This window comes from Lynx canadensis, chromosome B3 (assembly GCF_007474595.2).
Source record: "Lynx canadensis isolate LIC74 chromosome B3, mLynCan4.pri.v2, whole genome shotgun sequence".
NCBI lineage: Eukaryota > Metazoa > Chordata > Mammalia > Carnivora > Felidae > Lynx > Lynx canadensis.
The window spans coordinates 92720968-92735501 of NC_044308.2; the positions used below are offsets into that span (position 1 = coordinate 92720968).

At 36.8% G+C, this 14534-nt stretch overlaps 1 pseudogene; it reads right to left on the reverse strand.

Annotated features, from left to right (window-relative positions):
• Window positions 1-3074: 3074 nt before the first annotated feature.
• LOC115517068 lies at window positions 3075-6407 on the reverse strand (annotated as a pseudogene).
• Window positions 6408-14534: the final 8127 nt, after the last annotated feature.

Genomic DNA, 14534 nt, shown 5'->3' on the forward strand with positions numbered 1-14534 from the left:
GGAGGAATCTCTGATGGTCATACTTCTAAGGATATTAAATATCTCCCAGTGACATTTTGATAAGGCCATACTTTTGATGTGCAGGTTCTACATAGTTCCATTTACTCATTGGTGGTTGACAGTGCAATCTCTAACCACTCAACCTAACTCTGGAGAAGAATTACAGATATTGTATTTTCTTTATGTCTGCTTTTGATTAAGGACCACATCTGACAAGGATCTAATAAAACCAGTCATGGATGTATTAGTGACTTTTCTTTTTGAGAGCAGAAATCTGGAGCTTGAGTTTTATTCATAAATGCAGTTCTAAGGCTTTATAGGGATGGAAAAATTTCTAGAACAGGGTTATCTGAAAGAAATTAATTTATGGAATCATTGAATTTCTCTATGGTGGGGTAAGGGGAGGTCAATACAATTTAATACCCAAAACTGTTTTAGGAAGACAACATGGCATATTAGTTTTAAATGTGGTCCCTCATGATATCACTGACTGATATTACTCCAACAAATTAACGTCTTTAAGCCTCAGATTCTCCCTCTGTAAAATGGGATATTAATAGTCCCTACTTCATAGGGTATTTGCAAGGATTAAACAGTAAGTTCTGTAAAGAGCAGCCTGGAAACAGTCTGCCCAGACAGGGAGGTGTACTCTATCACTGACATTTAAAATTGCACAAGTGCTTGATGATAATAAATAGAAGACTGACTTTCACTTAATTTTGTAATTGTTTTTAAACTCTTTAGAGACAAATCACAACCTTGCTGTTTGCCCTTAGAGCACACCATGCCCACACCCTGTGCTTAAGGGCCTTTGTCTATAAACAGTTAAAACAATTAATGTAACTATTTTGTTAATGACATCCTTGCCTTACCCCAAAAGGTTAAGTTTGCGTATTGCCCATGGATGATTCTTGCTATATTTTAATGAAATGTGTATCAAGTCTTAAAGTTACATTCATAGAAGAATGAAAAGAATAAATAATGTTGTGGGAGAGTCCCCTCCCTAAGGAATGTGGTAACAAAAAAAAAAAAACCCTCAAGATAAGGGAAAGCAATCCGGCTATGTGCGAGTACATGACATTCCTCATGATTCTGTATGTCTGTGTGTGACATCCCTCATGATCCTGTAACATGAGACCACCCAATCAGACTGTGTGTTAGTATGTTACCATGTATGGGAGAAAAAGAAGTAGAAAATTTATAAAAGGCTACACCTCACTGTGCTAGGGGCTCAGTTTTTCAGGTTATAAACCCACTGAGCCCACGCCAGCACAAATAAAGTTGCTTCCTGGAAAGAAAAGCCTCGGTTCAACTCTCTGTGCAAACCTCAGTCTCATTACAATGTTAATGACACCACATTTTAAAATATAAATTTCTGAAAAATAACTATATTTTATCCTGTTAATTTCTGTTGTTTAATATCAAGTTAACTTAGGCCAGAAAAATGCACTAATATGAAATGGAATTGAATGTGTTTATATCCTGAAGTACAAATATACCTTAATTCCTTGAAGACTTAGCTAATTCACTAATATGGATCAAGTTCAATGCTGTCTGGGGAAAGTTAGAAAGTCCCTGACATTTTACAGCGTGCTGTAAAATTCTGGACACCTATTTCATCTATTTTGCATCCAGGGATTTCTTGTAATCTAGGGCACATACTTATCCAAACCAAATAGCGGAGCCCATGCAAAAGCTTCTCACCTCTACTTTTTCAGAAAAGGAAAGTAGAGCAGCCCTTCTGACTATGAAATCAGCACTGAAGATCTGTTGAGTATTAGGCCTTTGCTCCCCGCAGATGGGCTCCTGAATTCAGGGAAACGTGTTTAAACCAAACCTCCTAAAAAGGAAATTAACCAATCTCTCTCTTCCTCTTGCTCTATCCTTCTCTGCCTCTCTGCCTCTCTCCCTCTTCCTCTCTTAACTTCATTCACACATGGGTACACACACAGCCATACTTGTGTACACAGTTTTCTTTTCTCTTGCTAAAAATAAATTTCTTTAGCAAGCATCCAAGTTTAGCACCTAAAACATGAAAATGTTTCTCTAAAGTAACGTGTGGATGGCTGTGCTTTGCTTTTCATTTTTTTTCAACATGTGTTTTCCTGACATATCTATTGTTTTAGAGATCTATAATTAGCAAAACACAAACCCACTATTTTTATTTTCCATCTGCCAGATGCCAAGTTCTCTCTAGAGTCTCTCAAAGAACAGAAGCCAACATGGCTCTTTTCATTTGCATTCTTGTTTACCAGAGTGGGTGACAATGACAGCTTAAATGAATAGCCACAGCTTAGAGAAATGTTTGTTTCTTTATTGTTACTGGGCTATGATCAGGAAAAGCCCAGGGATAAAACACAGACCAATTTTTTAAAATGGTGTCTCACTGTTCATTTAATTTTTCAGAATCTGCTATGATAAATTTTAACAGTGTGTTCTTTAGCTACTGAAGCAAATTCAGCTGACCTTAAGCTGTTCTCAGGCTGTAAATGAGATGACTGAAATTGAATATATCCTTTCAAGAGCATTCTCTTTAGTAAAAGAAGGTATTTGAAAATGATACCTTGGAAAAAATGTGTCACTTGCAAGAGCTATTAATGGGACAGAAGTGTAACTTTGAGGTACACAGGTGATAGAAATTTAAGACAAAGAAGGAAATGACCTAATTTTCCAATTTGCTAACCTATGATTATCTTACAGTCACCTATTTAGTTTCTCTACCTACCTCCTTTTGTTTGTTCTTTATTTTTTGTTATTCAAGGAACATTTAATAAGGTAGATAACATATATTTATCTAACATGGTAGTTTTACATCACTGAAGCAAAAGCTCAGATTTCTGTTCATTGGGTAAAAGTAGCCTGCTTAGCACATGTACACTGGAATGCAGTTTAAAAAAAATACTGTAATTATAATTTCAGAACTTCAGAATGTGAGTGTCAGTGTTCTCTTTTTCACACGGGCAAAGAAAATTCTTTTGGAAATCATTTGAAGCTTGGACAAAATTGCCATGGCTATATTCTTGGGATCACTCTGCAGAGTCTTCATATTCAGATGGCACAAGGGAAGCTTACGTTCAATCTTTTTGAGAAGACATTACAGCTTGCATGATCTCATTAACCAGGAGAATGTTGGTGGCAATCACAGTGCGGGTGTGAAGAAGCTGGTTTTTTACACAATAGCTATCCCGCATGCCTACTTCCGCTGCGACCATTGGCTCACCTGTGTTCAAGTCCACATCCACAAGTTCACCTGATTCTGAATATTCTGCTTGAACTTTACTGTTTCCTGAAGATCTAAACCAGCGTTCTGAGCAAGAACTTTAGGAATAATGAGCAGTGCATCAGCAAATGCTTGAACTCCAAGTTGGGACCTGCCCTTTACATGGGGCTTATATTTAATCAAGGCTTCTGCTATTGTCACTTCCACTGCACCAGCACCTGGAACTACACAGTCAGCATCAATAGCATTTTTAACACTTGGGACAAGAATATTGTGAAGTGGAATTATTCACAATTTTAAATTATTTTTAAAAGTATTTCTACCAGTTGAAGACAGTAATATTAGAATACTAATCCAACACACTCTGTGGTTAACTCCCCCTTCTATCTCTACTAACCCCTTTGGATGGGATGCTGGGTAGCAGCAAGGAGTAGGGAAAACAATTAAGACAAGTTGTCATAATAATAATGCAAGCTTATAGCAGGATAGTCAACAATAGCCAAACTATGGAGGAAGCTCAAGTGTCCACTGACTGATGAATAGATAAAAAAAGGTGTGGTGTATACATACAATGGAATATTACTCAGCCATCAAAAAATAATAAACTACTGTCATTTGCAACAAAATGGTAGAACTAAAATGTATTATGCTAAGCAAAATAAGTCAATCAGAGAAAGACAAATACTATATGATTTCACTCATATATGGAATTTAAGAAACAAAACAGGTGAACATAATGTAAGAAGGGTGAAAAAAGAGAAGATAGGGAAACAAACCACAAGAGATTCTTCTTTTCTGCGAGAAAGCTCAGGCAGGGGAGGGCAGAAAGATGGGGGCAGAGAGACCAACAGAGAAAGGATCTGAGGTAGGCTCTGTGCTGACAGCAGGTGACAGCAGTTGATGTGGTGCTCGAACTCAGGAACGACAAGATCATGACCTGAACCAAGGTCAGACACTCAAGTGACTGAGCCACCCAGATGCCCCACCACAAGAGACTCTTAACGATAGAGAACAAACTATGGGTTGACAGTGGGATATGGGCTAGATGGGTGGTGGGTGCTAAGGAGGGCACTTGTGATGAGCAATGTGTATTGTATGTAAGTGATGAATCACTGAATTCTACTCATGAAACCAATATTGCACTCTATATCAATTAAAATTTAAACTAAAATGATGATAATAATAATAATAAAATATTGTTTTATAATTATAAAATAAATTTTATGAAATAAAATTAATAATAATAATAACAAAACACAAGTCATTTCACAAAAGCTACTACCTTCAAGTCTTGGTTTCATAGTAAAGTCTCCAGGTATGCAATACTCAAAAAATTTATGAACTCACAACTCAATTCAATACTTTTTACTTATCAGATATTCTATGTATACATCAGTCTTTTTTATTCTTTATAGCCCTTAAGACCTCATTCTTTGCCCACAATAAAAGATCCACCCAAACCTCCCTCTTTAACCATCCCAAAATGTAGGAGCTAGCTGGGACACTTTTGTTACCCCACCTAATCACAATTTACATTATTTGTTGTAGAGTGGCTCGTTATAACATCATTAATGTGATAAAGATATCCCACAACTGGGGCAAATAACATAAATGCTTCCCTAGATTATTCTTAGGTAGATTATCTCTCCCATTTGGGTAAACTCCCACAATGCCCTTGGCTTTCTTCACTCTTATAAGTGGCAAGAACACATACCCTATGCATTCTATTCTTTCAGCAAATATTTATTGATTACCTACTATGTATCAGGCACTGCTTTAGGTTCTTTGGATATGCACTGATTCAGAGATTATGCCGTCCCTTGAGAATCTTACATTCTTTCAAGGGAGAGAGGCAATAAATTTCAAAATTAATAAATGAGACTATTATATAATATGATAGTAGTAATAAATACTCTAGAAAAGGAGAAAACAGAGAGTGATAAGAGGGAGAAGAAATGGATAAAGCTGAACAGAGATCACTGTTATTTCAGCTAATGTGATAGGATTAGACTTCATTGAGAAAGTAACATTGGAGCAAAACATCTCCTATGTTTACCCTTAATCTCTATTGTTGTTCAAAATATTATACACCAATCACTAAAGAAGTATGTATAGTCTCTATTAACAAAAATGAATACATTCTTATCTTTCAATATAATAAATTTCACTCTGATCTATCCTCCTACAAAAGCAGGTCAACCTCTAAAACAAAAATTAATTAGATATAAGATAATCTCAAAACCTATCCCTAAAATACACATTTCACTACCATGTCACGTGTGAAAAAGAATGATAACACTTTCTTTGGTACTCCTAGGAATAAATCAGCTTCAGGGACTTTAAGAAAGACCTATGTCCTATACCAGTGATTCTCAAATTTTAACCTACAGCTTACTCACATCAAGGACTTACTTTATTAAAATATTGATGGCTGGGCATCTACCCTCAGAATTTCTGATTTAATAAGCCTGCGGTGGAGCCTGAGAAAATGCATTTCTAACAATTTTCCGGGTGATGCTGATCAGAACATATTTAGAACCATTCTTTTGCATCAATCTTAGTAAAGTTAAAATGATTTTCCAAGTCAATTGTAGAATGCTAAATGAAACTAACGTTCTCAATTCTAATTCTATATAACTGAAGAAAAGGATATTATTTAGAATTTATTATTTTATTATTATTTTATGTTTTCTTTTGGCCAGACAAGAAAAAGGAAAAGAAGCTATATTTTTCATATCTCTACTGTCAGATATAATGCCATATACCAAACCAAATGAAACAAATCCCTTCTTTCCAGGACCCAAACAATACCCCATTTGCCCAAAGATTACATCACATTCTTAAACTTTTAAGATGTTTATTTCTAAGATGTGTATTTCTAAGATGCTCACGATCACTCAAGCAAGTTAGCTTTAAACTCAGCAAAAATGTTCACTCTTTACTTTTTCCTCAACTGTGAAAAATCCATTCTTTGTGTATAAGGAGGTAAAACACTCTAAATGAATACAAATTGAGAGTTTATGAGTAGGAAAAGTACAAAGAACTCCTTTCCCTTCATGAAAGACCCTACTTTCAAATCTTTCTATATTGGTCCCTAAGCAAACTGGTGTTCCAGAAAAAAAAAAAAACTGTACCTCAAATTGATGGAAGAATTGAGGAGATGACCAGAAGCAACAAGTGGCTCCATGCTACTTTCAGAAACCCAGTGAAATGAAGCAAGGATAGCAAGTTATGTTTTGAAGAAGCTGTAAGATTGTCTCAACTCATTTTTGTGGAACTGAAGCCTTGCCTGTAAAGGTTTCTTAGGCAGAAGTGAAGCACCACTCTTATCACTACGGAAATAAGCTTTATGTGCTGTACCTGTCAAGGTCTGCTGGATATGTCAGAAAGATAGCAGCAGTAACAGAGGAAATGCTTTTGCCTCCTTATAAATGAACATGGGTAGCTGCGGACCAGGAGTAACTAAAGATTTTTTCCCTTGGTAAAGTGGTCATGCATGTTTTATAAAGTCATATTCTCCAAGAATATAATAAGATGTTCATTAAGATGTGGTTAATTCATCATCCTCTTTAAATCCTACAAAGAAATGATATCGGAGCAAAGGCCAAAGACCTGTGTCAAAAGAGACAGCAAATACACTAGCAAGTGTAAATTGTTACATGATTCCTCTCTACATGCTAATGCTGTGTAACTTGGGTTACCTAAGCCAGGGTTAAAAGGGGTGTATAAAAGGGGGTCGTGTTAGATAATGACTGTATTTCACTGCCTTTGCTATTCCATTATTACTCTAAGATCTCCAATTCCCTGTAAAAAAAATCTTGAATTGTTTCAGAGATATTTGAAGTGGTCTCGCCTGTATATCTGAACCACTTGAATCGGGCATTTTTTTTCCTCTTCCACTCTGTCTACTCCAATGACAGCTTGCTTCTGGGCACTTCTGTCAAAGCCTCTGCTACTGAGTCAACTGTACCAAGTCACTTCAATCCTGCCTATAGTATCCATGTCAATAAAGTTGAGGCTTGAATCCAGTCTCTTACTACATGTAAAATACTTCTGTAAGTAAAAAGTTTGTGTACAGCTGACACCAAAAGTGATCACATGTCTGATGCATTTTACCATTTGATTTAAAAGGTATAAAATGAGATTTGTTATAAGTAGAGTGGGAAGTGGGAAAGGAGAAACCAAACAGATTTAGACATGACACAGGGATTCTGGGAAGTTATTGCCCAAATTCTAAGTCTTTACTCTTTCCTCCCCTCATTAGAAATTAGTTACCAATTGATTTTTCTTAGTTTTTCACTTTCAACTGTTAGATTTAGCAGGTAGGAGAGACTGGTGAGTATGAGTAAGGATTTAGGTTCTCCTAAGAGAAAGCTGTGGGGGATGGAGGGTGGAGAAGTAGGAGAAGGGGGAGATTGAGAGAAAGGAACCTATACCTAACTTTCTTGTGTGCTCTGTTTGACCACAGCCTAAGGACCAAAAGTAGAGGATCCTAGGGCAAATATCAAAGCTGTGTGTTAGTGGAGAAAGCTTGGCCAGGACAGGTGGTTTCCTATCCTTCCCATATCAGAGAACTCTAGGAGGTAGGAAGAACCTTTAGAAAATCCTAGACTTTGAAGCTAAGGAGACCCAGGAATAAGTGATACCAAATAGGTCTGGCAGTCTACCACCTCTCACCCCTACTCTCCAAAGGAGCAAAGACTATCACCCAAGAATCATGTATTCAGGCAAGACATCACTCACTTAGGAGAAGGAATTGAAGATATTTGCACACCGGCAAAAATCCTCAACAAAATATCAACAAACTAAATCTGATAACGTATGAAAAGAATTATCCACCATGACCAAATGGGATCTATTACATGTATGCAAGGCTGATTCAACATTTGATAATCAACTCATCTACCACATTAACAGGCTAAAGAAGAACAAGCATTTGATAAAATCGAACACCCATTTGTGATAAAAATTCAACAAACTAGGAATAGAGGGGACCTCCCTCAACTTGATAATAACATCCACAAAAAAACTACAGCTAGCATTGTGTTTAACTGTGAAAAACTGAATGCTCTCCCTTTAAGGTAGGAAACAAAAGACATCTCACTGAAAGTGCTATATAGTGAAGTAAGAAAGGTTTTCATATTGGGAAGGAAGAAATGAAATGGTTTTAATTCATGGGTGATGTGATTGTCTCTACAAAGATAACCAATGAATTCACAAAAAGTCTCCTAGAACAAATAAGTGATTCTAGCAAGGTTTCAGAATAAAAAGTTAAAAACAAAAGTAAACTGATACCCTTATACCAGCAAAAACCATTGGAATTTGACATTTAAAATATAATGCCATTTATACAAGGGAAACCAAAGCAAAAATGAACTATTGGTACGTCATCAAAATAAAAAGCTTCTGTTCAGTGAAGGAAACAATCAGCAAAACTAAAAGGCAACCGACAGAATGGGAGAAGATATTTGCAAATCACATATCAGATAAAGGGTTAGTATCCAAAATCTATAAAGAACTTATCAAATTCAACACCCAAAAAACAAATAATCCAGTGAAGACCTGGGCGAAAGACATGAATAGACACTTCTCCAAAGAAGACATCCAGATGGCCAACTGACACATGAAAAAATGCTCAACATTACTCATCATCAGGGAAATACAAATCAAAACCACAAGGAGATACCACCTCATACCTGTCAGAATGACTAACATTAACAACTCAGGCAACAACACATGTTGGCCAGGATGTGGAGAGAGAGGATCTCTTTTGCATTGCTGGTGGGAATGCAAGCTGGTGCAGCCACTCTGGAAAACAGTATGGAGGTTCCTCAAAAAATTAAAAATAGAACTACCCTACGGCCCAGGAATTACACTACTAGGTATTTATCTAAGGGATACAGGTATGCTGTTTTGAAGGGACACATGCACCCCCGTGTTTATAGCAGCACTATCAACAATAGCCAAAGTATGGAAAGAGCCCAAATGTCCATCGATGCATGAATGGATAAAGAAGTTGTGGCATATATATACAATGGAGTATTACTCGGCAATCAAAAAGAATGAAATCTTGCCATTTGCAACTACGTAGATGGAACGAGAGGGTATTATGCTAAGTGAAATTAGTCAGAGAAAGACAAATATCATATGACTTTACTTTTTTGAGGATTTTAAGACACAGAATAGTTAACATAAGGAAGGGAAGCAAAAATAATATAAAAACAGGGAGGGAGACAAAACAGAAGAGACTCTTAAATATGGAGAACAGAGGGTTATTGGAGGGGTTGTGGGAGGGGGGATGGGTTAAATGGGGAAGGGGAATTAAGAAATCTACTCCTGAAAATAAAATATATGAAAATATTAAAATAAAATATATGAAAATAAAATTTCAAATATATATACATATATATATGTGTGTGTGTGTATATATGTATATATATATATATACACACACATACATATATATATATATATAATTCCATTTACATTAGTCCCAAAAAGACAATGTATAAATCTAATAATATTACAAGGTCTATATGAGGAAAACTACAAAACTCTAATGAAAGGAATCAAAGATCTAAATAAATGGAAAGATATTCCATGTTCACATATAGGAAAATTCAATAGAGTTAAGATGTCATTTCTTCCCAGCTTGATCTATGGATTCAACACAATCCCTCCAAAATTCCCACAATTTATTTTGTGGTTTTCAGCAATTAGATTCTAAGGCTTATATGGAAAGGCACAAAACCTAGAATAACTAGCACAATACTGAAGAAGAATAAAATTGGAGGACAGATACTATCTGACCGCAAGTGTTACTATATCTAAACAGTGTGGCTTTGGCAAAGAATACAAATAGATCAATGGAACAGAATAGAAATCCCAGAAATAGACCCACACAAATATAGTCAACTGATGTTTAACAAAGGACCAAGGGCAATAGAGAAAGGATAGTCTTTTCAACAAATGATGCTGGAACAATTGGACGTCCTTATGCAACAAATGAACCTAGATAGAGATCTTATGCCTTTCACAAAAATTAACTCCAAAAGGATCATAGAATTATACATAAAATGTAATACTACAAAACATCTAGAAGGAACATAGAAGAAAATCTATATTACCTTCGGTTTAGCAATGAAATTATAGATAAATATCAAAAGCATCATTCATGAAATTTAAAAAGTTGATGTTACACTTCATTAAAATTAAAAACTTTTGCTCTCCAAAATACATTGTGAAAGGTTTCAAAAGATGAGCCACACACTTTGAGAAAATGTTTCACAATACATATCTGATAAAGCGCTGGTATCCAAAACATACAAAAAGCACTTAAAACTGAAGCATAAAAAAAACCAACCAGTTTTAAAATGAGCAATTGATCTGTACAGATATCTCACTCAGGAAGATATACAGATGGGGGGCACCTGGGTGGCTAAGTCAGTTAAGCATCCAACTTGTGACTTTGGCTCAGGTCATGATCTCACAGTCATGAGATGGAGTCCCCTGGTGTAGGGCTCAGGGCTGACAGAGCGTGGAGCCTGCTTACAATTCTCTCTCTCTCCCCTATGCTCCCTCTCTCCCCTTTCTCCTTCTGTCTTTCAAAAATTAAAAATAAATTTAAACAATTTTAAAAAGAAAGTATACAGATGGAAAATAAGTGCATGAAAAGATCTATCATCACTTGTCACCAGGTAACTGCAAATTAAAATGAGACACCACACCCACACTATGGGACAAACCCACACTGCTTTTAAAGGCAGAGAAGTTTTAACTGCAGACATCTCTGAGAGCAGTAGCAAGCCTCCCAGCTGGAGTGTAATGGCCACTGGAGCAAAGGGTGCAGGAGCTGTGCCACAAAGTGAGGGAGCCCCAGAAAATGTAGTTACTTAGGAGTAAATGACTAACCAAGATAACATTAATCCAAATTTGAACCTCTGGTGTCTCCTTATCGGGAAGGAAGTCTTTTTGAGCTTCATGGAGGAAAAAGGATGGCAGAGGATGAAGGAACAGATGGAAACAGGAAGGGCTTCCTGTCAGGAGTAGTGGTGAATTTGGATATGCTACCAAATAGCAATAGCAATAGTGGTGAGAGGGCTAGCCCAGCCCCCGATACTTCTATTGCAGTCACTGAGGCAGCTACTTTTAATTTAAAATCCATTATTTGCAGTATGTCACGTGTCAGTCTGAAGTACAGCAGGACCAGAACAAGAACTAAGCTCCCTCTGAGACTGCGTCATTAGCATCTACAGAAGAATATTTGAGACTTGGGTTCTTTGTTTGCGTGATGAGAGGGCAGTGCTGGTATTACTGAATGAAAGAAAGTGGCAACCACTGAAGGATAAATCCCATTTGATATAGTGAGTTCTATATGTTGACTAATAATCTGCAGCCAGGAATTCCTCTCCCATTCTCAAACTGAATGTTTTCTGGGATTGGTATCTATTCTACTATCAGGGAGATTTCTCTGAGAACATAAATATAAAAAGGAATATCACCACTGTGACTGTAGCCTCTTGAGACAGCTTTCTGTCTTTGCATGATCTTATAAGAAACTGGATGTCAGGGAAAAACTTCTAACAATGTTTATGTCAAGTTGACAATTAAATATGTACAGCTATCATTTCTACTATAACCCACTAGATCCTTGTTTGAAGGCCCCACTTTAATGGAACCACTACAAAGGAGTGCAATGCCCAAACAAGTAATTTGGGGCACACATAAAAGCCAATGATACAAAACCCATACTATTTGCCAATTTACCAATCTCTTCAACACAAACCTCTGCAGAGCTAGCTGGCCTGGTTGTGTTTGGTAATTTACAAGCAGCACAAGATACAAAATACAAAAATAAACCTGTATTTTTCTCAGCCTTGACTAAGCTACAGGCATCTATAAATCAGAGAAATAGAACATGAAGAATTTAAGGAGGTTTTCAAATGATACAAATTTGAGGTTGAATAGTACAAAACTCTCTTGTTTGCTGATTTTTCATTTGACCCTAGCATATGCATAAACAGGTTGAACTGCTTAGATCAAGGACACCTGGATGGACAGGAACTAGAAGGCTAGCTTGGCCTCAGATGGTTCTATGTCATCCTCTTCTACCCCCAATAATTACCGTGATGACAAAGCAGCAATTCCTGGCCCATTCCTGAAAAAGCGAGAAGTAGGTGTGCCTCATCCCCAGGGGGGGAACGGCAGACCTTGATTGGTTATGTGTGAACCCACCCAAGCTCATAAATTGTGTTGTTGGTTGAGGAGGAATTAATAACTTTCTCTGTCTCCTACTGTATTTCAGATAAAGGCAAGCCACTCCAGACTGCCTTAGATTCTTCCAAGCAGAGGTGTGCAATGCAATTCATTTTCATGTAAGATATGTCATCCATAACCTCTCCCAGATTTTCCATAAGAATCTCACCACTTAACCAAAAGAAAAGGGCAGATTTTGTTGTTGTTGCTGATTTTTTCAGGTCTCTGGTTTTTTATCTTACCCACTATACACTACTGGCTTTCTATTTTTAAAGAAGGTATTCAAATCTTCTTTAGGAAATGCTATCAATATACTCAATATCACTATACTGAATGTAGATAAGGAAAATATGCCCGCTGGTACATGTTCTGGCATTGCATGGCAAGTTTTTAATTATTATTAATTAATTATTTGTATAATTTGTATAATTATTAATTATAATTAATTAATTAATTGTATAATTATTATATTTTGTGAAGCATTTTAGTACAGCATAACTTCCTTTTTTAAAAAAATGTTTGTTTATTTATTTATTTTGAGGGGGTGTTGAGGGGCAGAGAGAGAGAGGGAGAGAGAGAATCACAAGCAGGCTTATGCTCAGCACGGAGCCTGACATGGGACTCAATTCCATGACCATGAGATCACAACCTGAGCCAAAATCAAGTGTCAGACGCTTAACCAACCAAACCACCCAGGCTCCCCAGTACAGTGTAACTTCTATATTAGAGTTACTATTCTTCCCAATAATACTTTTTTAAATTTATTAAAAAAAATTTTTTTTTAATATTTATTTATTTTTGAGAGAGAGAGACAGAGACAGAGAGTGTGAGCAGGGGAGGGGCGGAGAGGGAGGGAGACAGAATCGGAAGCAGGCTCCAGGCTCTGAGCCATCAGCCCGAACTCACGGACGGCGAGATCATGACCTGAGCTGAAGTCTGACTGAGCCACCCAGGCGCCCCCCCAATAATAATTTCAAAAATGGTTTTACTCACCCATTCCTTTAGTAGATATTTGTTGAGAGCCTACTAAGTGCCAGTGATCTTGGTGTTCAAAAAGTGAAAACAAAGTTCCTACTCTCAATGGGCTTATATCCAGTGAGAAGAGACGGACAATAAATGAATAAATATGTAATATATCAGACAGTGATGAGTGATAGGGACAAAGTAAAGATACGTAAGAATAGAGGGCTGGAATAGATTTGAAGAGATGAAAAGAGCTAGGCTATTTTAGATAAGATCGTGAGAAGAAACCTTAATGACTAGATAGCATTTGAACAGAGATATGAAGGAAATTAGGGACTAGGCACCCTGGAATGAGAGAAATAGCAGCACCTGGGTCATGTTGCCAACAGGAGACAAGACCTGTAAGGATTTATAGGCAAATAGTAAGAACATTGGATTTTGTTTTGAGTGAATAGAAAAGTCATTGGAAATTCTGAGCAGAGGATTGGCTTGATTGGATTTAGATTTTCCAATGATCATCATGGCTGTGGGAGGAGCCTTTAGGGGGGATGGCAGAGAGTGAAGCAGAGACAGAAATGGAGAAAACAGGAAATTCTAGAACCAAAACCATTCAAATGGAATATAGCTTGTATTTATGAGGCAATCCATCAGAAAGCACACAACTTCGCTGTGCACAAATATTCTGTGTGGCGTAGGTGATTCACAGAAAAAGAAAGGCCATGTCACTGGGTAGGCCTACAGAATTGCTCTAAATTGAAAAGAAAAAAAAATATTTACAATTTTCTTTAAAATGCAACAATATCAAAAGGTCAGGTAAGTAACAAAAGCTACAAATCAAGTCAAATCATCATTACAAAGGCCATGCTTATTCAACTTCTCATCCCACAATGCACAGAAGAGAACTTCAGTAGGATTACCTCCTATCATTCCCCAGGCTTAAAAAAAAAAAAAAAAAAAAAGTCTTTCCCATGGCTGTTGCTTGACTTATGTTATTTCCCCTTCTGGAATATCTTTCTAACTCTGTTTCTCTAATTAATGCCCACAACTTCATTCAAATCCCTCCGTAAGACTCATTTCCATCCGTATACTTTCTGTG